We start from the raw sequence: 24,896 nt of genomic DNA on the forward strand, positions 1-24,896 counted from the left end.
AACAAAGTTCATAAATCTTACCCCAAAAACCGTCGAGTACAACTGGGTAAGTGGAGGGTACATAATCTAATTTATTATCACCCGAGAACCAAGAAATATTAGGAAGATTAAAATCACCCATGCAAATCAAAGTAGAGTTATCTGTTAGCAAAGAGGAAACATTTCCAATAAGATCAGCGTGATTTAAGTAAGTTTCAACCCCCGAATTGGGTGAATTATATATGCACAGGTTATATATATTGTATTACCAAAGAATATTAGCTTTGCACAAACAAATTCATTATTTGGGTCGACAAATATATCGACAGCTTCCGAAGGAATCGAGTGATGGACTGCAATCAGAACCCCACCACCTTTTTTATTCAACCTATCCTTTCTGAAAGTTAGATAATTATCGGGAAATATTTCTGTATCAAGAATATCAGGTTTGAGCCAAGTTTCAGCAATCAATTTAGTCAATTTAGTGTTAAGACCTCTTACATTCTAGTATAGTATAGATATGACATCATTTAGTTTTTTGATACTGTTGGAATATTCACAGATCTAGGGGTTTTTGTACGTTCTCAGAAAACAAATTCCTTTACTAAGGCACCATCGGGCCAAAACGAGTTACTGACAATAGTATTTAATATTTTGTGAGGCACATTTATTTTAAAAGAGGAAATTTCACGTCGTTGAGAGGAACTAAATTTGAATACATTTATATCGTTATCTGACAGATCGATTATTTTAGATTTCACATAGTGGCGAATAGCATCAGTTGAAGTATTTGGGTGCAGCCTAGATAAAAATACAGTTTTACGAGGCGCCACAACAATTAACTGATTAGAAAGCGGTTGATTAAAGTCTTCATTTAGATCAACTGTTTAAATGTGTCTCATTTACTACGATAGTAGGTGGGTTGGGAGTATTTTTTGCAAATGACGTTGATGAGGTTTTTTTCGCTTCAGTGCAAGAACTAACTTTCGGTGCAGGAACAGCCGGATGTGAGTCACTACTGTATTGAGTATAGTTCTCAGAAGGGGGGTTAACCACCGAAGGAGAATTTAAACTTATTAAGTTATCAGGGCCTGAACTAGTGGAACCAAGAGTACTAACAACGCTAGCGGCCTTTTTTCTTTTAGGAGAAACATCTAAAATTTCAAAGGTATTAACCATTTTTTTAATTCTATCGAAATTTTGTGATACAGAGTTAAAACTTTTTTTAAGGTTTAGAATTTCAGCTTTAGTGTCCTTAAAAAGACGATGGAAATTTATCTCTAAATCCCTACAATCCAAACAGGACCAGCGGAGTCCTTTAGATTTATCAGTGATAAAGTCGAATTGTCTGCCATTAAAACCAGCGCATTTCAGATGCATATAGATATCACATAAATAACACGTGATAAGACGTTCAGTAACGTTTTTAATACTACAATCCTTATCAGAGCAAGCCATTATCAACAGTTACAAATGGAAATATGAGTATTAGCTTTAGGTGTAAACGACAGATTTTAAAGTAGAACTGTGTGAACGGTATTGTTTTTTGTAATTAAGTAAGTGCCTGAAAGTATGCTCAGGAAGAACGAAATTTAGTAGAACGTAACACAAGTCGAATAAAGCACAAATACAAATAGGAGTAAAATTCCAGGAATTTGAGGAAGAGCTTATATATCGAAGGACAAACATGATTGTTCAAGAATCAATGTTACAAGATTAGGCGCACAAGCAATGACAAAAAAATGTTTTACTGAAAGGGTCCAGCTCATTATGAAGGTGGGTCAATTCAATAATATGGAAGTCATTGGTACATTTTTAGTTTGTTACGCAGAATCAATTGGACCCAAAATTCCGTTCTATATTATAGAAATAATAATTTCCGTGGACGAGGATGTAATAAAAACCGTCGCGATAGATATCAAGGTAGAACAAATTATAAAGATCAGAATAATAATTGGCATAATAATAATTACCGACAATATAACAATAATAGAGGACGCGTTAGAAACGGAAATAATAATAATCGAAATTGTTATGTTACCTACAGAAATGATGAAAGTTCGTAAAACTTGGATGATCCCCTAAAATAAAAACAGTAGAAATGAATGGAGCGGATATCTCACTAATAAAAGCTAATTACATAAATTGAAGAAATATTACAACTCTTATTAGCATAGGACAAGGTAATTACCAATAATTGGATGTATTTCAAAATTATTTAATAACTTAAATTCTTAATGCAGTCAAGGATGATTTCCATGCAAGGAAGACATTGTTTCACCATCAAGGTCAGAAGGTGTACGACAAGAAAAACTTTTGAATATACATAAGTTTTAAATCCAAAGCATAAAACTCATTCCGAAATAGCATATATTTGAATTTTAAATACTAATCAAAATATATTTTAAGTGAAGATATTTCATATTATGAAATTATTAACAACAGTAAAGATAGTAGACTGAGAAAGTTCAATATATTTTAAATATTAAACAAAATCTAGAAAGATTTAGTGAAATATTAACAGAACTTTGTTGTAAATACGGTGTTATCTTTTGATTAGAATCAAAAACCATTTCTACAAAGATGTTTATAAGTAAAAGTTAAGGTTATTTTAATTTTTTAAAATAAAGTTAAAAGTTATTTTTAATTTTTTTATATATTATATTTTTGTTTCGAGCTTTGGAATCATTTGTATAATTCAAAGTGGTATTATATTCATTGAATTTATTAAAAAACCTACTTTTTATGATAAGTAAACGCCTAAGATGTGGGGTAAACCAAACTGACCCGAGTCGAGATAATACTCCAGTAATGGGATTGGTATCTTTTCAACCAAATTTTGTTTTTCAAAGATATAATATTTAATTAAATAAAGAAGGAATTTCAATTACACTTTCAAACCCGTAAAACCAAGCAATGGATAACAGTCATGAACCTAACCTTTTTTTCTTCTACGTCAAGAAATCCCATGACGAGTTTCAGCGTGTATATAATAAGCGATGTAAGCAAAGTCGGAAAGCGATGGAAGCAAAGATATTCCATATTAGGATCATTAGACTTTGAGAAAGAACCTGAGAATTCTAGGAGAGATGCTGATCCCAGAAGTGGACGGAAGGTTTTGGAACAAAGCAAAGTAAAGTTTTGCCGATACATTTTTTTATTCTGAATAAATATTGGACGTTTGGTAAGAGAGTTGAATGCTAAAAATATTGTTTACCGCGTGGTTAATAAAAATAGGCATAAAAGCAAACTGTACGTACAGGATCCTTTAGTACACGCCAAAATTGTGAAGATTTTAAAGGCGGCAAATTTGATGCGTACAATTATGCACCCAAGCAACTAAGACATGTAAATGTTGTCCTTCGGAGTTTATTCCACTCAATGATATAAAGGTTTGAATCTCCTAAAGTGAGCGTTGCTACCGATGTCAAATTAGGGACATAAACTGCTGTAAGGAGCGTGCATGTGTTAAATGCGATAAATCTCATGAACCAGGAAAATGTGAGCAAACAGAGACTAGTAAGCCATTCTGTGTGAACTGCAATGAATTTGATCACCCAGCAACAAGAAATTTTTGGGGCTTTACATTTTCCGAACTAGGTTCAGCTTGGAAAATCTTTTACCATCTGTTTCGATAACTCTCGAAAACTTACTTATAATCATAGTGAAGTCCAAGAATTCTTAAAATTGCGAGAGTTCGATGTGAGCCTGAAACTGTGTAACGTTTTATTAAAGAACATAAAAAGATGTCACTGATCGAAGCTAAGGAACAATGTCTAGGTTTGTCAAATGAACTGAAAAAATCGTTTGACCCTTAGAAATATTAATTTTTAACCCTTAATTTTAGATCACTGATTGATGTGAGTGAACCAATTGACCTATTGAATATCCTCAACTCGAACAGGATTTACCGCGCTTTTATTCAGGAAACATATATTAAAAATAAAATTGGTATTAGAGTAGAACTTATACCTCGAGATAATTTTGATTTTACCAGAGTTGAAATTCCAAATCTCCATGTACCAAGTATTCGTTTTTGTTAATATGATTATGGTCAGTCAGCTAAAAAGAATTTTATTGGGCATGGTTTACTTTGCTTCAAACTTGGGGGATTCAATCATTTACAGTAGTTTGTGCAATATAATTCTTTAGCGCAAAACTGGAAACGTTTGTTGAGGTGATTCCTTTACAAATGTAAATGGTAGATCACTTCAACATTGGCTGAATGATAACTCACTTTTAAGATTGTGCGATTTTGTGCCATCATTTCCAAATGGTTCTTTATTTCTTGACCTTTTTCAGCCAGTCCAAATTTAGTTAATATTCTCCAGCCAAATTTCTGTATAAAAAGTTTATCAACATTTTCAGATCATTATGCATTGAAATATGAGCTGAAATTCGGAAATCTGGAGCTCATTATTAGACAGCCCCAAGTGTTTATGTCGTTTAAAGATACTAACTGGAGTCAGTTTAGAGCCGATTTGGACGCCGAATTGAAATTTAATTTCCCCTCCCATGATACAAATCTTTCAAACAGTGAGATTGACACATATATTGATCACTTTAATACCACAATCAATTGTGTGTCCTCGCTGCATTCAAAGAAAATTAGTACGAAAAACAGGAAATATAAGATATCAATGGAGGTACAACATCTTTTTAAATTAAAGCACGTCACAGGCAAATGGATAGAAAAAATTCACAGTATTTATTATTATCCAAACAAATCCAACTACTCAAGATTTTAATCAGGTTATTTTAATTTTTTAAAATAAAGTTAAAAGTTATTTTTAATTTTTTTATATATTATATTTTTGTTTCGAGCTTTGGAATCATTTGTATAATTCAAAGTGGTATTATATTCATTGAATTTATTAAAAAACCTACTTTTTATGATAAGTAAACGCCTAAGATGTGGGGTAAACCAAACTGGCCCGAGTCGAGATAATACTCCAGTAATGGGATTGGTATCTTTTCAACCAAATTTTGTTTTTCAAAGATATAATATTTAATTAAATAAAGAAGGAATTTCAATTACACTTTCAAACCCGTAAAACCAAGCAATGGATAACAGTCATGAACCTAACCTTTTTTTCTTCTACGTCAAGAAATCCCATGACGAGTTTCAGCGTGTATATAATAAGCGATGTAAGCAAAGTCGGAAAGCGATGGAAGCAAAGATATTCCATATTAGGATCATTAGACTTTGAGAAAGAACCTGAGAATTCTAGGAGAGATGCTGATCCCAGAAGTGGACGGAAGGTTTTGGAACAAAGCAAAGTAAAGTTTTGCCGATACATTTTTTTATTCTGAATAAATATTGGACGTTTGGTAAGAGAGTTGAATGCTAAAAATATTGTTTACCGCGTGGTTAATAAAAATAGGCATAAAAGCAAACTGTACGTACAGGATCCTTTAGTACACGCCAAAATTGTGAAGATTTTAAAGGCGGCAAATTTGATGCGTACAATTATGCACCCAAGCAACTAAGACATGTAAATGTTGTCCTTCGGAGTTTATTCCACTCAATGATATAAAGGTTTGAATCTCCTAAAGTGAGCGTTGCTACCGATGTCAAATTAGGGACATAAACTGCTGTAAGGAGCGTGCATGTGTTAAATGCGATAAATCTCATGAACCAGGAAAATGTGAGCAAACAGAGACTAGTAAGCCATTCTGTGTGAACTGCAATGAATTTGATCACCCAGCAACAAGAAATTTTTGGGGCTTTACATTTTCCGAACTAGGTTCAGCTTGGAAAATCTTTTACCATCTGTTTCGATAACTCTCGAAAACTTACTTATAATCATAGTGAAGTCCAAGAATTCTTAAAATTGCGAGAGTTCGATGTGAGCCTGAAACTGTGTAACGTTTTATTAAAGAACATAAAAAGATGTCACTGATCGAAGCTAAGGAACAATGTCTAGGTTTGTCAAATGAACTGAAAAAATCGTTTGACCCTTAGAAATATTAATTTTTAACCCTTAATTTTAGATCACTGATTGATGTGAGTGAACCAATTGACCTATTGAATATCCTCAACTCGAACAGGATTTACCGCGCTTTTATTCAGGAAACATATATTAAAAATAAAATTGGTATTAGAGTAGAACTTATATCTCGAGATAATTTTGATTTTACCAGAGTTGAAATTCCAAATCTCCATGTACCAAGTATTCGTTTTTGTTAATATGATTGTGGTCAGTCAGCTAAAAAGAATTTTATTGGGCATGGTTTACTTTGCTTCAAACTTGGGGGATTCAATCATTTACAGTAGTTTGTGCAATATAATTCTTTAGCGCAAAACTGGAAACGTTTGTTGAGGTGATTCCTTTACAAATGTAAATGGTAGATCACTTCAACATTGGCTGAATGATAACTCACTTTTAAGATTGTGCGATTTTGTGCCATCATTTCCAAATGGTTCTTTATTTCTTGACCTTTTTCAGCCAGTCCAAATTTAGTTAATATTCTCCAGCCAAATTTCTGTATAAAAAGTTTATCAACATTTTCAGATCATTATGCATTGAAATATGAGCTGAAATTCGGAAATCTGGAGCTCATTATTAGACAGCCCCAAGTGTTTATGTCGTTTAAAGATACTAACTGGAGTCAGTTTAGAGCCGATTTGGACGCCGAATTGAAATTTAATTTCCCCTCCCATGATACAAATCTTTCAAACAGTGAGATTGACACATATATTGATCACTTTAATACCACAATCAATTGTGTGTCCTCGCTGCATTCAAAGAAAATTAGTACGAAAAACAGGAAATATAAGATATCAATGGAGGTACAACATCTTTTTAAATTAAAGCACGTCACAGGCAAATGGATAGAAAAAATTCACAGTATTTATTATTATCCAAACAAATCCAACTACTCAAGATTTTAATCAAAGAAAAGGTAAAGATTGAGAAGCCGCAAAAGTTTGATGAAAAACTTAGGAATATTAAACCAGGCCCTAATGCATAGAGGCATAGACGGTTTGATAGGGAAATCTAGGGACTTGATAGATAATGAATTGTCGTAAATGGCGTGGTCGATAAGGATGAAAATGAGAAAGTGAATCTATTGAGGAATCATTTTGCTCAAATTTATAAGGGGCCTGCTCCAAATAGAGATGTGACTCAATTAGAGACATCGTTAGATAGCTATCTGGCCGATGTGACAAAACAAACTCCTCAATTCAATGCTGAATTTGCTTCTTTTAATAACGAACATGACAGTAACTTAACAACTTTGGAAACTTTTGGAAAATGTTAGCGAAATTAAATAATAAAAAGTGGTGTGGTCTAGACAATATTTCTAATTACCTGCTTCGCAAACATCCATTAAAAGCATTGCAGTATCTAGTTGTCATATTTAACAATTGCTTAAATATACATATTTTCGTAAAATGGATGAGGGTTTACGATCCGAGTATATCCTAAATTATCAATTTGGGTTCAAAAGAGGACATTTGACTGTAGATGCTTTAAACCTTAACTACAGATAACCGGTATTTTTACCGGTAAGCATTTACAAATTTTAATTTCGGGGAATCCCTGCTAGTTACGCATTTATACGTTAATATATTTTTTAGTGGTCAAAATATTCTGCAGTACCCAAGAATACCAGGACATTGCAACATAACATTGTTGTCAAGTGCCCGGGCCTTAGAAGTCACACAGCGCATGCAGCGAATCCTGAGGAAATTTGGAATTTATTTTTCCCGACTAAGCCCTAAGCACCTTCCACGCGAACTGGCGCTCTCCTTGCAGCGTGTACTAAAAATGGAAAATCGAAGCCATGAAGCCCTTCAATCAAGCAGTGTAAAAAAACAACCTGCAGAAGGTGTCCGTCTAGCAAAGAAAAGAAAACAACACATATATGCGTAATATGTAAGACACCAATATGTTTGCAATGCACTGAAGGAATTTGTAAGGAATGTGAGAGTTGAATTTTAAACCAAATTCACCTCTTGCACTTGTTTTTTTTTTCAAATGCAAATTTTTCTTGTTTATTTTTGTATTTTGTATCGAAATATATTATATCTTAAGTTTCTAAAATAAAATGCATTTCTGTTTTGTTTAAATATTTTGTATTGTCTTTTTTCACAACTTTAAAAATACTGAAAACCTTTTCACTGAATATATTTTGCTCTAAAAAAACTTGTGCGGTTTTATAAAGTTAATAGTTTTAAAAATTACCGGTGGTCCGTATTAACGTTCGTATGATTTGACGTCTGTAGTTAAGGGTTAACTAAATTTAACAGTGATATAATTTATAATTTACGTGAAAGGAAATGTACTGTCGCAGTTTCTTTGGATGTTGAAAAAGCGTTTGATAGAACATATAATGGAGTATTATTTAAAATAACAGGATTGGGATTTGCAGCTAATGTGGTGAAATTATTACCAAGATTTTTCAGCGATAGAAAACTTTATATACAATTGGGAAATTTGAAATCATGTTTTGAGAATGTGTCATGCGGTGTTCCTCAGGGGTTAATTTTATCTCCCCATATATTTAATATTCACATGTATGACTTCCCTTATACTATGCAAATTTTTGGTGTATAGTACGCAGACGCGGCGTTGTCTATGGTTATTTAAACATAGGAAATGCTTTCTATACTGATTGGGGTATAAAAAACAATACTTCTAAGAGCAAGGCTATGTGGTTGAGGAACGCTTCAGGGAAGTGTAAGAGATGGGTTGTACCAGAAAGCAAGACCTTAGAGTTGTCTATGAATGGAGTAGAAATATTATTTGGAGATATATTTAAATATTTGGGTGTTTGGTGCAACAAATTATTCAAATTTAGTGCAAATGCGCGAGGCTTCTTAAGTAAGGCATATGGTATTAAGAGATCATTACAGGAGAAAACAAAGATAATGCTTTACAAAACTAGCATTGGACCTGTACTGGTGTACCCACTACCTATATGGTTCCCAATATCTCCAACGGTAATAAAAGAGTTTGGGATATTTGAAAGAATGATACTTCGTCTCTGCATTGGGAAATTTTTTCAGCACCATAATAAGCGTTTCTCAAATCGGTATATATACGAAGCATCGAAATTTACCCCAATTCCAGTATATGCTATGCGTTTTAAAAACTACGCCAACAGGGCCTTCATGCATTCTAACTTGCTTATTAACATACATGTCCTGTAACCTGTACATGTCTCTGGAAGATATTTAGTGTCCAGAGTTTTACGTTAGCACCTCTCGTGGAATTCACAGAAGCTAGTTAACAATTTAGATGAACAATCTTTTGATTGATCATCTGTGTTGTTTAAGTGTAGGTTAGGTTTAGATTAAGTTAGTTTAAAGGTAAATAAAATGAGACATGCTCTTAAACATTGTAGTGCCCGAAGCAAGTACATTTAGTAAACAAACTAATTTTAGTAAAGTCAGACGCTGAAAATACGCTTTAGTTATTAAAACAAATCAATATAGTTTTAAGCATTTCTTTCATCACTTCAAAATTGTAAATTTTCGTGTTAAAAACATAGACTCAATGAATTTGAATTAAATAAAATAAAAACAAACAGGATGAAAAAATATGTAAACACACAATCTATATATACAATAAGTAAACCAAAAATTATTGTTGCTTATTTGCTTAAATATCATGTTTTACACTGTTTTTTACAAATCAATTTTAGTATGACTCAACATTTCACAAAAATTCTCAAAATTTCTAACACAATAAACAATTGAATTAAAAAAAATTATTCGCTATTGACAGTGTTAAAAACAGTTTTAAACATAACAAGAGTTGAAAATTTATTATAATATCTGGATTTCACGAAATATCATTGAGGCAACAAATTCTTTTCAAAGAATGATGAACTTAGCGTTTAGTGGCCTAAAATCTGAAAAAGCAAAGAGAAAATTTTTTTTTGGTTTTACTACGAGATGAAGCTAGTCACAAATGGGATAAACAATATAAAGTTCCATAAAAATAAACATATTTTAAAGAATAACTATTTCCAAATATATGATGCAGAAATAAAGAAAGAGTAAAAAGTTCATAAAAATGTGTTAAGATTTTATAAAATAGCTCCTGTGAATTCAATCATATTACATTGCAAATAAATTATACGAATATTCTTCCGAAGAGTGGAGGTATTGTAGAACAAAGTAGCATAAATATTATGTCACATACGCCAAGAAAAATATTAAATGGTGTTTTAGTAAAAAAAAGCACCAACGACGAATAATGCTGAGAGTGCAATGCAATCAGTTGTTCCTTTGTGTTCAGCTCTCTCCTGTTTTCCTCTCTTAACAGCTTGTAAGAGTCAGCAAATAAGAATCATTATAAGTGTCAACTATAACAAGAATGAATGTCAAATAGAGTAAGAACAATATGTTGAAGAGAATTCCTCGATATTTGCTGCCTTGTCTCTGCTGTTCTTTGGTTTCTTCTGTTGTTGTTTTTTGATTTTTGTGACTAAGTTTTTGCAAATTTATATTTTGGTAAATTTCTTTTTGAAAATTGCTTCCTTCACTTTGTATTTTGTACTGTCATTCCTTTTCAAATTTGACTTATTTTGGATAACTTTTGATTGTGGGTTTTGTTTTCACTTACTGTAAACAGATCTAGTATGTGTTTTTTAATACTCGCGGCTTAAAGCTGTTTTTACTATATCCTTAAGATTTTTAACTCTTTCTGTTGCCTTTTTTAAAATACATTTTATTTTTATTTTAATTATTGTATTCTTACTTTTAATTCAAATTAGGTATTTATGTTTTAATTGTAGTCTTAGCTTTTTTAACTAGTTCAATGAGTGGTTTTTAAGTTTTTGGTTTAAATCTAGTTTAGTAAAAACTCTTAATTTTTTTAATTTTTTCCAGTGGTAGGTATTTTTACTCTGATTCCGGGAAACTATTTTTTTCCTGGGGGATGGACCTGGGACCTCCGATTTTTTGATCCGAAAGTCCAGAACCAAGAATCTAGAAGTTATTTAAACGGTTTGTTTCACAATCTTTGATATCTTGTAAAACATTTGTTTTTTAAGTGTTTCGTGTGTACTAAAAATTTCGTTTTGTCTTTTTTCTTTTATGTACATACAATTTCATTTCTTTCCAATCAATACTATAAAAATATATATGTGTGTTGTAATTGTGTGTTTTGTCTCTTTTCACGGGACAACTTCCCGTTTGAATCTTGAATTTGCCGATATTACTTTAAAGACTGGCTTGACAAAAACTAGAAATGCATTTGCAAGCCAGCGAACTGGTTTTTGCTATTGCATTTATTTACATAGCTAAATAATATTTGTACACGTATGTGAATATTTGTGGAGTGCATCCACACAGTCGTCAATCTTTTATGCCGATGGCGCTTACTTTTTCTCTCACGACGTTTATTATTTCACTGACGCCGTACGAAGCAAATACGAGTAGTCGCATAAATACTACCAATATGGGTACAAATATGGCTTTCAAAAAAACAAAATATTCAAAGTTGATGAGAAGTGGTTGATGAGTTCATCAATCTTTTTTCCGAAGAGCGTCGAATAAAAATGGTTAAGTGGAGTGTACGTAATCTTATTTATTATCAACCAAAACAAACGATACATTACATAATATTGTCAAAAATTTCTGCAATTTTTTCGAGTTTCGATCACATCGGCACAATAATAACACCATTCAGCACGATTTTCCCAATTTCGGTGTTCAAAAATTTCCATCTCAACGGACTACAAATGAAAGTAAATCACTTAATAAAGTATCTACGAATAGCCGAGGCAAACTTTTAATACCATTTCGAAGGAAATTTTAAAATGTAAAAAATCTGAATATCTGCCTATTGCGAACTCCGAATACCAAATTTAGGAAAATTCTGTTGAAAATCCAGCTAAAATTATCCAACAAGAAGTTATCTACAAATTGCAAACTTCAATTTACAAATTTGAACTAAATCTGATCTGAATGTGGCTAAAATCATTGAATATAGGAGCTACACGGAGACATTGATCTGTACAGGAAATTTTCTGTGATGTGTGGTTTGCAGGTGTGGTGTGGTTTTCATGTTTGGTATTCCAAACATGTTTTTAAAGTGGTTTTATATCTAATAAACCTGAATTTTATGAAAAATGATATGGTATTGTGAAAAAAATTCTCCACAAGGGATAGTGATCACAACAGATAGACTGACGAACATATATGAATGGTCGTAGATTTTGAACAATGAAAGAGTGAAAGTATGATAAGGAGTAACACAAAAGAAGATAACAAGTGTTTCCATTAAAAAAAAAAAAAAAAAAACAGGGGACCTCTTGTCTATTTCCAATAAATCCTTCACGATAATGAGATATTTAATTGGACTATTTAAAACTCCATTCCAAATCTTACTGTTCTTTCTTAAATTTTTTAAATAAAAAATGATGTAACAATATAAAATTGAAATGTAGGATGTCATCAATATTTTGATCTTCTGTTCGAAAAGTGATTTTCTCCTACAGAAATATGTTATGTATTTCATGCATATGTGCGATTTGGATACACTACATTTTTGAAACAATGTTATACATTCCTGGAAAAGGACAGCTCGTCCACCGAAAAAAATATTAGTTTTTGAATAAAAACTTTGGTCTCATTTATACAGTTTAATTCAGATTGAAAGTTATTTTATTGTTATCAATGGGTTAACGTATGATTAGTCTATAAAGGATTAACTTTATTGAGTCTGTTAACAAGTAGCGAACTGTATCAACACGATCTTCCTTAAGTTGAAATAGTTGCTCGTTATATCCTATCGCCGTGGTAAAAATTAATATCTCTCGCTTTTTGTGCAAGCACACGTAACATTGTTTGCCACTCCTCTACTTTGTTTATAGTTAATAAAGTCCGGTTTTGCCAAGCTAGCACGAAAAGAGATCTTCGATATTGTTTTAAGGAGTAGATAAAGAAAAATTTGCTAGGTATGGCGAGAATCTAATTTTTTTTTTTTTTTTTTTTTTTGAAAATGGTAAGAGATATCGAAAAAATGTTAACGGTACACATTGCAAAAACCAGCACAAGCTTGCATAAATCCAGATCAAGTTTCTAAATATGTCATATTGATTTTAACGAGAAGATATACAAATTGTTTTGATTGAAAAATTGTACAATACGATAACAGCTCAGAACAATTTACCGCATCTCGATAACTGCTGTGAAATAGTTAGAGAACATCGGCTGTAGCAAGTTGCGTTATTTTTAGATTAGGCGACCATTTGCACTGCACCAGTGCACAAGTGTGTTTAAGTCGTACTGAAAAAAAATCGAATCATCAAGGAAATTTGTATGTAAGTAAAGCTTCATATTTACATACATTACTAGATTAGAAAATGGGATATGACCTGGAAGACCATTAAGATATGAAACAAACAATAAAGGTAGAAACAATATTCTAGGAAAACGAATCCTTGCAATGATGTTCTTCTAATACATCCTCGAATTTATAAAGCAAAATCTTATACAAACAAATGTTATGAATTATCAAAGGGATTACTAAATCAGTATAAACAGCATCAGTTTAATTACAAATTCATTTAGAACTTTCACACAAATTATTAAATTAGAGGTAGTAGATCTGAATTTCCATTCTGCATTAACAATTCTGAAAATTCGAAATTATGCAAAGTATTGGTTAATGCTTTAATTTAGCTGAGTAAATTCGCAATGACGGGAAAGTGTTTTCTGAGTGTAGGAATATTGGAAAACATCGAGTAATAAATTTGCAATTTAAAGATTGTCTAAAGAATATTTAATATTGAGTTTCATGCTAAACCGAAATTCTTAAACTCTCTTTTTGGAGTTTACAAATTTGAAGATATTTTAAAATTGTGCAACAAAATGTGCCCAATTTGGACTAAATACTGAAAATAATATTTGGAGCTCTCTAAATATATATTTCTTGCCATTGAATATTGCGAATAATCAGCGGTAGCGCCACTGTTCATAAAATATGCTAGATTTTTGCGCAACAGTGTTGCTTGTTACATTACCGGTGGCTGCATAAATAAAATCATAAAAGAATTATGTACATATTAGACACATATGCACACACACATGCACATATATGCAGCCACCGGTAAATTCCAATGCTGAATTCAAATAAATAAGCATCGCCACCAGCCAAAACAGGTTTGCTGTGACGATGCAAATTGGAGTTAGCTCAGTTCAGTCTCGAATTTAAAAGCGCGTACGCAAGTTTCCCCCCCCCCGAAGTGAACAGTGCCCAAAAACAAAAAAAAAAAACAAAGTGTCAACAAAAAAACCCATCATACCAAAAAACATAAAACATTGTACAAAAAACCAAAACCAATTGAACAAAAAACTACAAATAAACAGAAAAATTTTGTGAACACAAGCATTGTACAAAAAAAGGTAAAAATTAATTGAACAAAAAAAAAAACCTAAAACTAAACAAAAAAGTGAAAACTAAACAAATTGAATTTTTAAAAATGAAATAAAACCATACCACAAACAAAAATCAAGAAAAACATTTCTGGGACCCAAAATTTATTTCTGGATTTTTTCGCAGAAATATTTTGCTGGTATTTTTTTTTTGCTTTTTGCTAAAACACACATTTTGAAAGAATTTGCTAAACGTAAAAAGTTAGATTTTTGTGGAAATTTTAATTGGAGTTTGACACAACAAACATTTTGCTGGGATATACAAATTTTTTGGAAAATTTTGCAAATTATTGGAATTTTTTTGAAACAAAAAAATTTTTGTGGAACTTGACCCAATACTAGCACCTTGTGATTTTAAATTAATTACCAAGCGTTTTTAGAAAATTTATTGCTTCAAACAAATTTTCATAGCAATATTTTTGGCTCAATTCAAAATTTAGAATTCCTCCTGCAATTTTATGGTAATATTTTTGAGGATTCTTTGTTCGACAACCCAGCACACATTTTTATTTCAATAGAAAATATTCTTCATTTTTGGAAATATTTATTGAAAATTTTCATTTTCTACAATTTTACTGCTGGGAAAAAACCCTCGTTGGTGGAAAATCAAAAATCTTTTGGTCGTGTTTGTAGCGTTTTTTGCCTGTACAATCCTCACCTTTACTCTTTTTGGAATAATATTGATTATTTCTGGATTTTCTTAAAATAAAATATCCCTGTGAGTGGATTTCAAGATATTTTATGACACCTTTGTATATCTTGATTGAGTTTGACTTCTCTGGACAACCCAGCAAACATTTTTAAACAAAATTATTTCGGCGTCACATACAAAGTAAAGTTTTTGTGATTTTGCAAGAACTTTCAAGTCTTTGGAACAAAACGAAATATAATTCGACCCAAACCAAAAATTGAACATAGATTTCGTTGATGATATTGAAGAAGATAGCTTATCCTTATTTTTTAAAAATAAAAATTTGGATAGAAGTTTGAATCTTATTCCAAGTCAATCCTTTTCATTGGGTTGCCTTTCCTTTTTGCAACACAACAAAATTTCGGTAAAGGTTAATACTCAGTCATCAAGATGGATAGCGAAAAATTCGCAAACTGCGTCAACGATCTTCAGGATTATATTTCAATTTTTTCAATAACCAAACCGGATGACACGGTTCATACTTTGGAGACAACACGTATGGAGTTGGATTCTGCATGGGACCAGGTCAAAAGGGCATATTTAGACTGCCGTGATTATGTTCCAGAGGAAGGAGGAAAACCCATCAACAAAAATAAACTGAGGAAACATTATATGGATACCATGGGATCATATAAACAGGCGCTGAGTTCAATAAATGGACAAATTCAAAATATTTTGGATGAAAAGGCACAGGAGAAAATCAAGAGAGATTCAGAGATGTCACAGCAAGGAAAGGAAGTGGATTATACGCCAATATCACGGCTGCCGCCATGCGACACAGACACTTTTAAAGGGGGTTATCGAGAATGGCCGACTTTCAGAGATTTATTTTCGGCAATTTACATAAACAATTCAAAATTAAGTAATGTCGAAAAGTTATTCCATTTGACTCAAGAGACAGCAGGAGCAGCACGAGAAATTATTACGCATGTTCCACTAACTAATGATGGATTTGCACTAGCGTGGAAAAATCTTACGGATCGTTATGAGAACAAAAGGATGCAAATTAATGAAGAAATTAAAACACTTTTTAATCTGCCTGGTTTTGCTCAACAAAATTACCTAGAGGCTTCCTAGAAGAATTCGAGAACTCATTAAGCGATTGTAAACAAATACCAAAATGGGAACATTTTGACGATTTCTTAACAAGCAAATTCAATCAAATTGGAATCAGTAGGGAATATAAAACCCTCAACATCAAAATTTGCTCAACAGAAGCAAAATAACATCAATAAACCTAGATTTTTGAAAACATTTCAAACAAATGTCGCAAAAAATACAACCAATTTTGGAGGAAGAAACAACTTAGCACAACCTCAACAAATAAATCACAAAATACTCAAACATGTCAAGTCTGCAAATCAAATCATTTTATCAGAATGACAGAATTCACACTGTGAAAACGTCACACTTATGCTACAACTGCTTGTCTTCAAACCACGGAGTAAAATATTGCAAAAGTCGCTTTGGTTGTCGTATTTGTACTATGAGACATAATACTTTGTTACACAAGGGGTCGGAAACCCAAACCACAAACACATACCTAGCTCAAGTGGAAGAACAACCTAGTACCAGTGCTGCTGCTCTTTCAAATCACATACAGTCCACTACCAATCTAGAACCAACTACTATTACCACTTTGACCCTCCAAGATGAGCGAATTAGTGACCAACAATCTGGAGGAACACTACTTTTCACAGCAATAGTACAAATTGAAACCAAAGGACAACTATACGATGCCCGAGCTCTAATAGACTCAGGATCACAATCCACTTTTATTTCTGAGAAAATGAAAAACCTCTTGAAATTACCCGCAAGGAACAATCTAGTTCATATCACCGGCCTTAGTCAATTTGTTGCCGAAACATCTACGAAATCTTGCTTGTTTACTATGAGATCCAAATACGACCCAAGCTTTAAACTGGAAGTCTGGGCTCCAGTTTTAAAGAATTTACCTTCAAATTTACCACCACAAAACTTAGATGAATCACAACTTCGAGATGTAACCTCATTAGAACTGGCTGACCCGAAATTTTACGTTAGTCAACCCATTGATTTACTTATTGGAATGGACCATTAATATTCACACTTGGAACTCCGATGAGAAGATTTGGATAAATTTTAACTCAAAAAACCAAATTTGGATGGATAGTTGGAGGACCCATACCGGGAATCACTCTTCAACGAAAACAAATACCACTGCTAAATACAACATTAATAGAGAAAGTACTTACACAATTTTGGGAGGTGCAAGAGACCCCTAAAAAAGTTTTACGGTCAGAAGAAGACCAATTTTGTGAACAAAATTTTACTGAAACAACAATACGAAACAAGGATGGAAGATATGTGGTGACTCTCTCATTCAAAAATGCGAAGAATTAGGAAATTCCAGAAACATCGCCTTAGCTCAATTCTACAGAATGGAGAAAAAACTTATGAAAACGCCCGAGATAAAAGAACAATATGATGCCTCAATACTTGAATACTCAGAACTTGGTCATATGCGGAGGATCAATCCGGATGAAAGAGACGAAATGCCCAATTATTATCTACCACATCATGCAGTAATTAAGCCAGATCGAATCACGACAAAGTTAAGAGTCGTCTTCAATGCTTCTTGCCCATCATCAAACAAAACAAGTCTCAATGACATATTGTTTCCGGGACCCATTTTACAACAAGATTTGGTACTACAAATTCTAAAATGGAGATTTTTTAAGTATGCTTTTAACGCCGATATTACTAAAATGTATAGGCAAATACTGTTGGATTCAACTCAAACAAAATATCAAAGAATTCTGTTTAGAAAATCTTCAACAGACCAAGTTAAAGACTATGAATTGCTAACTGTAACATTTGGAGTAAATTGCGCACCGTTTCTGGCACTGAGAACTCTTATGAAATTGGCAGATGATGTTCAAGATTCGTATCCAAGAGCTGCAAGAATTATAAGACAAAATCTTTATGTGGATGATGTACTTGCGGGTGGACACACAATCGAGGAGACTATAAAAGCTCGGAAGGACTTAGTAGCAGCGCTCGAATCCGCTGGATTTCAACTTATGAAATGGGCCTCAAATTATCATACAATAATAAAAGATATTCTACAAGAAAATTTATTGCCTCTTAACTGGTTGGATATCTCTGAAGATGCGTCCACGAAAACGTTGGGAATTCGATTGAATATATCAGGTGATTTTTTCACTTTTACACCTCCAACCGTGGAAAACAAAAACATTTACACAAAACGAGAAGTTTTATCAACTATAGCCAAATTGTTTGATCCATGCGGATGGCTAGCACCAATAGTGGTCGTAGCAAAACTGATAATGCAACAAATTTGGCTGGATAAAATCGATTGGGATGATACACTGAAACCAATCACCCATATAAATTGGCAAAACTTTGTCAAAAATAGCAATGATATTAAATCTCTCAGAGTTCCAAGATGGATACAGTTTACACTAGATGCTTCTGTTGAGATTCATGGATTTTGTGACGCATCGGAGAGCGCGTATGGAGCCACGCTATATGTTCGGATTGAAAAAACTGACCATACCACACACACCTTTTTATTAGCAGCAAAGACTCGTGTAGCACCAATCAAGAAACTATCAATACCAAGGCTCAAATTATGTGGGGCAGTATTACTTTCCAAATTAGCAAAATCTATTACAAACAGTCTACAAATATCAAAATATTCAACACATTTTTGGACAGACTCTACTATCGTCTTGGCCTGGTTAAAAAAGCCTCCTTGTCATTGGAGCACCTTTGTGGGAAATAGAGTCTTGACTCTGAAAGCAACCCAGCTGACATTGCTAGTCGTGGATGTTCTCCAACTGAACTAACGACTCATGAGCTCTGGTGGCATGGACCTCAATGGCTCAAAATGCCAAAAGATCGTTGGCCATCGCAAGATATCCCAAACGACACAAATTTAGAGGCCAAAGCTGTAAAAGTTCTGACTATATTTCAAGAAAGAGATGATCCATTAAAAAATTTCTCATCTTTGGCAAAAGTCTACCGATCATACGCCTATGCTCTGCGATTTTGGACAAAATACAGGCGCAAATCGACAAAATTTTCGCTCCTCATCAATAGATTTTACCGCAGCCGAAATCCAAGATGGAAAACGATCTTGCATAATTCGTACACAAAAATTCGTTTATGCAGATGAATATAATTCACTAATGAAAAAGTTTCCAATTTCTCCATCGAGCCCTCTATTGACGTTAAACCCGTTTCTCGCCTCAAAGGCTATTATTCGAGCTAATGGCAGATTAGTTCAATCTCCAGCCCTTAAATATAGCGAACGTCATCCCATAATACTACCACACGGAACTACCCGTAGCAAATTGTTGGTCGAATTCATTCATAAGATCACTTTACATGGTGGTAATCAATTGATGACCCGAGTGCTTAGATCCGAATTCTGGATATTTGGACTCAAATCTCTGGTTAAGCAAACTATACGAAAATGTCGAATCTGCTTAATTCACAAGAAACGAACCCAAACTCAAATAATGGCCTCGCTGCCACCCGAACGTACTTTTCCGTCTCGACCCTTTACAAACACTGGGGTAGATTTTGCAGGAGCCTTTAATATTAAAAGTTATTCAGGAAGGGCTTGCTTTATTACAAAAGGCTATGTTTGCCTGTTCGTCTGCTTCGCCACCAAGGCTATACATTTAGAACCAACTAGCGATTTATCTCCATATGCCTTTCTCGCCGCTTTCTCCAGATTCATAAGTCGGCGAGGTTGTCCGTCTTGTATATTTTCCGACAACGGAACCAATTTTGTGGGAGCGGTCGATCTATTAAAGCGAGATCGATTAGCTTTCATGAAGAATATTCAAAGTAGCACTATCCAAAACAATTTCAATAAAAATCTTACTTGGAAATTTATCCCGCCTGTTTGTTTGTGGGAGGCCGGCGTTGAATCGTTTAAAATGCATTTGCGAAAAAGTATTCCAAAAATGAATTTCACATTTGAAGAATTTACAACTATCTTAGAAAGAATTGAAGCCTGCCTTAATTCGCGACCCTTAAGTCCTGGTAGCGATGATCCAAATGACCTTTCCCCGTTAACTCCTGATCATTTCTTAATTGGAACATCAATTCTTACTCCTGCTGAACCCGACATTTCCGACACAGATCTTAGTCTAGTAAATCGTTGGAAACGACTCAAAGTTATTTCACAATACTTTTGCAATAGGTGGAAATTAGAATATCTCTACGAACTTCACAGAAGAACTAAATGGAAGCGTGAAAAGGAGAATGTCAAAGAAGGAGATTTAGTAGTCATCAAGGACGATAGGTTGGCTCCAAATGAATGGAAGTTGGGTCGAATTGAAAAAACATATCTCGGTAGCGATCAGAATACGAGGGTTGTAGACATACGGACATCAAGTGGCAACATTAGCAGACCTATCACAAAAATTGTCAAGTTGTTTTCCGACTGACTGACCGGAATCCTACTTAAAAAAGAACATAGTACTCGCCTTTGGTTTTTTCAGATATGGCTGCCTACTTGCCCAATCAAGACTGCCGTTTAGATGATCGCAGCCGCAGTCCCAACCAATCCGCACGTCCAACAGCGAGAAGTTCCAGCAGATCCAGACGCCCAACCGAACCCAGTCCCAGCAGACCGGCTCATAGACACCGCAGACTTCCCAGTTCCACATCGCCAGAAAGACGTCAACGAAGCTGCTCCGCTGCAAGACCCCGCCAACGCCAAGAACGACCCAGCTATTGGCAATATTCCTGTGGGTTGTGTCAGGAGGACCATGCCCTCAGTGCTTGCGAGAGGTTTCGCCACCAGACCCCCTTCCAGCGCTATGAGACTGTGGAGCGTAGGGGGTACTGCAGAAACTGCCTTGCCAGAAGTCATTTGGCCCCTGACTGTCCGTCGTTGACTGGTTGCAGGAGGTGCAACAACCGGCATCATACGCTGCTACACGGGGCGTCTCAGCTGGAGGAAGTATCTCTAAACGTGGAATTTGTAACAACACCAAACTTTGCGTGGGATTTGGTATTTGTGCCAACGGCTATGGTGCGCATCAAATCTGACAAAATAGAGAGGTACACCATGCTAAGAGCATTAATCAGCCAATCAGCGACGATGTCCAAAATATCGTATGCGGCTTTCCGTAGATTGGGCCTACAATCGCGGATTTACAAAGGGCAGCGATTTACCACCTTTACGGTTTCGCCCCGCCGCACAAACAGCCACTGGAGTCTTAGAGTCAATGCCTTGATAATCGAAGATTTGCCGAGGCGCATATACTCGGACCCGATCCTCGAGGACCCCACGAGAAGTTTCAGAAATTGCGCCCTAGCCGACCCTGATCCCCGAGGCAACAATCCCGTCGATGTGGAACTGGGTGCTGACGTTTACTCAGCCATAAAAAAAGGCCTATGATACCCAACTGTTTGCAGGTCCAATAAAAAATATGCCAAGAATATAAAGAACAATATTGTATTTCAAAAATGAATGTAAACACTTTTCATTCGGCGGCCAGAAATGTTCATAAAAGATGCTAGATTTTTGCGCAACAGTGTTGCTTGTTACATTACCGGTGGCTGCATAAATAACATCATAAAAAAATTATGTACATATTAGACACATATGCACACACACATGCACATATATGCAGCCACCGGTAATTTCCAATGCTGAATTCAAATAAATAAGCATCGTCACCAGCCAAAACAGGTTTGCTGTGACGATGCAAATTGGAGTTAGCTCAGTTCAGTCTCGAATTCAAAAGCGCGTACGCAAGTTTCCCCCCCGAAGTGAACAGTGCCCAAAAACAAAAAAAAAAACAAAGTTTCAACAAAAAAACCCATCATACCAAAAAACATAAAACATTGTACAAAAAACCAAAACCAATTGAACAAAAAACTACAAATAAACAGAAAAATCTTGTGAACACAAAAATTGTACAAAAAAGGTAAAAATTAATTGAACAAAAAAAACCTAAAACTAAACAAAAAAGTGAAAACTAAACAAATTGAATTTTTAAAAATGAAATAAAACCATACCACAAACAAAAATAAACACAACATCTTTTACTTAAATAAAAAAAGGTGATGTAATAAACAGCCACATTACTTAAAACTTGAAAAAAAAAATCAACTTCAAATAAATCCAATACAACATTCATATGTTGCTGTGCAGAACACGTGTGTGGTTTTGCATTTCATATTTCCCCACACAACAATATTGCTGTAGTTTATGCTGGGAAATAATATGGTCGCTGACACTGCAATACTGATCATATCGCTGGAATGCTAGAGTTGTGCGATATTCCATTAGATTGTGTTAACTCCTCCCCCTTACTTGAATGTGGACCGTCCTCGGGCCTTTTGTAACTATCAATGACAGTTTCAATCACATCACATGTTACAGTTCTTCTCTGACATACTTTAAATGCAAAGTAGAGGCTGACGACTAAAATACTGTTCACAAGTCCTGAAACTGGAGGAGCAGCAATTATTCTCATCATCACCTCATTGACGATTTGCAGGTTTTGAACGTTTAATCTTTGCAGATACGGTAGGCCCAATATCTCTTGATAACCTGTGACATTGACAATAGTGGATGTTGGCTTCTGGTTCTTTTAAATGGAGCCGTTAACACTGATTTCGCCTTCAAATTTTATTAAGTATGTACCGTTAATTATTGACACTGTACCGTCCAAGTCTTTTGTAAAAGCCGTATTATCATCAAAATCACGCCGTCATCCAAGATCAAATGGTTTAAGATGTCTAGGTCTTGTGGTGCAATGTACCACGGAAATATAATAAAGCTGTTGAGCACAAGTTGGTCAAGGACAGTTTACATTTGCAATTGCAACTTGCGGTTCCCACAATAATATTGTATTGGACGGGGTATAGAATTTTTTCTTATATACTAAATTATGCTTAGGATATTTAATTAGAAAATATAACTATTCCCGTTAATACCAAAATCGTCAAAGATTGGACAATCTGGCAGTGTTTAAAATATGTACTAAGTCCAACCTATTACTATTATTAATTTATCTAAATTGTAGTGTAATCGTTTGTTATCGATACACTGACCTAGAGATCCCTTTCTTCCTAATTCCCAAACAGCTGTTATCTTAGTTTTGCTTTGTTGTCGTATGTTTTTGACATTATTTTTATTGTTTATTTTTAGGATATTAGATGATCAAATTAGAATTAAAAAATGCCGTTATAATTACTTATAAGGCAACATAATTCTGAAATAAATTCAAATAAGTTTTAACTGCCGAACTTTTGGCACAAAATTTGGCTAGAAAGCAAAGGAAGAAGGATGACATATTGATTCCACCAACAGAGAAGCCAAAGCATAGAAGAGGTGGTAAGATTGTGAGGTTGCGTAGACGATTGGCCGATTTGAAGTCTGCTATTTACGCTGATCCTCCACCACCGTGGCACATTGCATACGAGCTATGGATACTTGTGGGCGGCATTGAAACATAAATGTAACAAAGAAAAATTAAATGAAGCAAAAATAAACACAACAATGAACACGAAGTAGAAAATTAGAAATTCTTTTATTAAATAGACGTTTTTACACTATAAAAACTATTATTTATTGCACTTAAATATTAAAATCTTAAAATTATGGCAAAATTAAGCTATAGGAATTGCTTATTATTGTACTAAAAAAAATAAAATTTTGAGAATTACAAGGAATCGTGGAAATCCACAAGTAAAAGAAGAAGAATTATGAAGTAGAAACTATAGAAAAGGAATTATCACATTTATCAACAATAACAACTAGTCGGGTACAATAATAACCAGTAACCACAATCTTTTTACAGCCTGTTCCACGATATCGAAAGAACACATTCGCATAATTTTTACACGACAAACAGCTGATTTCCGTTCCACTAAAATCCATCAGAACGAAAATTTGCACGAAAATCAAAGCGAACGAAAACGTAAGCGTTTCAGCGTAATTTTGCGTTCCACTATCTTTTTTCTTTCGTACGCATGCGAACACAAATGTCAAGTCAGTCACTTGTGTGTTTGCTGTCGTATCATAACAATTAAGGAAAATTGTTTTAACATAAACATTGCTTGATTGAAAATGGAAGCAAAAATGTAAGTAAAAATAATAAATGCAATTTAATATGTCAACAACAAATATATTTTTTTATTTTCTCAATTCCAGGAGTGCAAATTTTTGGAAGCAGCAGGCAATCCCTGGAAGACCACTGGAAGAAAGTAGTTTTTAAATTAAATACCATGGGTCCTCCTTCCCGCACAACTGCAGAGTGGAAAAAGGTAAGACAGAAAACTGGGCTTACGATGTGTTTGTATGACCGACATTACTGTTTACAGACGTGGGCCGATCTAAAGTCCCGCACAAAAAAGAAAATTGCTGAAAATAAAAAAGGGCTGCAAGGAACAGGTGGTGATTTATACCGGTTTGAGTGCTTAACGGATCTGGAAACAGCAATTGACCGGACACTCTTCTTGTCGAAGTCCGCAGCACTAAACGGTAAAACTTTGGCTACGCAGAAGACATAGATTACTGCTTCGAGGCATTGGATACAACACCATCAAGACCGTAGCAGTAGTAACACCTACCAGGCAGTTCAGTCGCCAGAAACACATACTCAACAACAACAACAAATAAACGTACAAACCTGCACCATCACAACCCAACAATACCAACCACCAGCCAAAAGACAAAAAATCTCACCCCATCTCTACACACAATCTGCAAAACAACAGACACAGTCAGCACACACATAACAAACACAGACCCAACAGCAACACCAACGTAAACAACCAACGTCCCCTCGT

General features: G+C 34.3%; 1 protein-coding gene across 6 annotated transcripts in view; it reads left to right on the forward strand.

Annotated features, from left to right (window-relative positions):
- Nucleotides 1–24,896, forward strand: part of LOC101892885 (putative FERM domain-containing protein FRMD8P1) — a 1,829,920-nt gene that overhangs the window by 42,528 nt on the left and 1,762,496 nt on the right. For all 6 annotated transcript variants that reach the window (XR_009344135.1, XR_009344136.1, XM_059131212.1 and 3 more), the window contains exons 2-4: nucleotides 23,254–23,563; nucleotides 23,906–24,188; nucleotides 24,259–24,371. The gene's annotated coding sequence lies outside the window, so the exon portion shown is untranslated. The remainder of the gene's footprint in view (nucleotides 1–23,253; nucleotides 23,564–23,905; nucleotides 24,189–24,258; nucleotides 24,372–24,896) is intronic.

The sequence above is a fragment of the Musca domestica genome, unplaced genomic scaffold (genome assembly GCF_030504385.1).
Source record: "Musca domestica strain aabys unplaced genomic scaffold, Musca_domestica.polishedcontigs.V.1.1 81, whole genome shotgun sequence".
Classification (NCBI taxonomy): Eukaryota; Metazoa; Arthropoda; class Insecta; order Diptera; family Muscidae; genus Musca; species Musca domestica.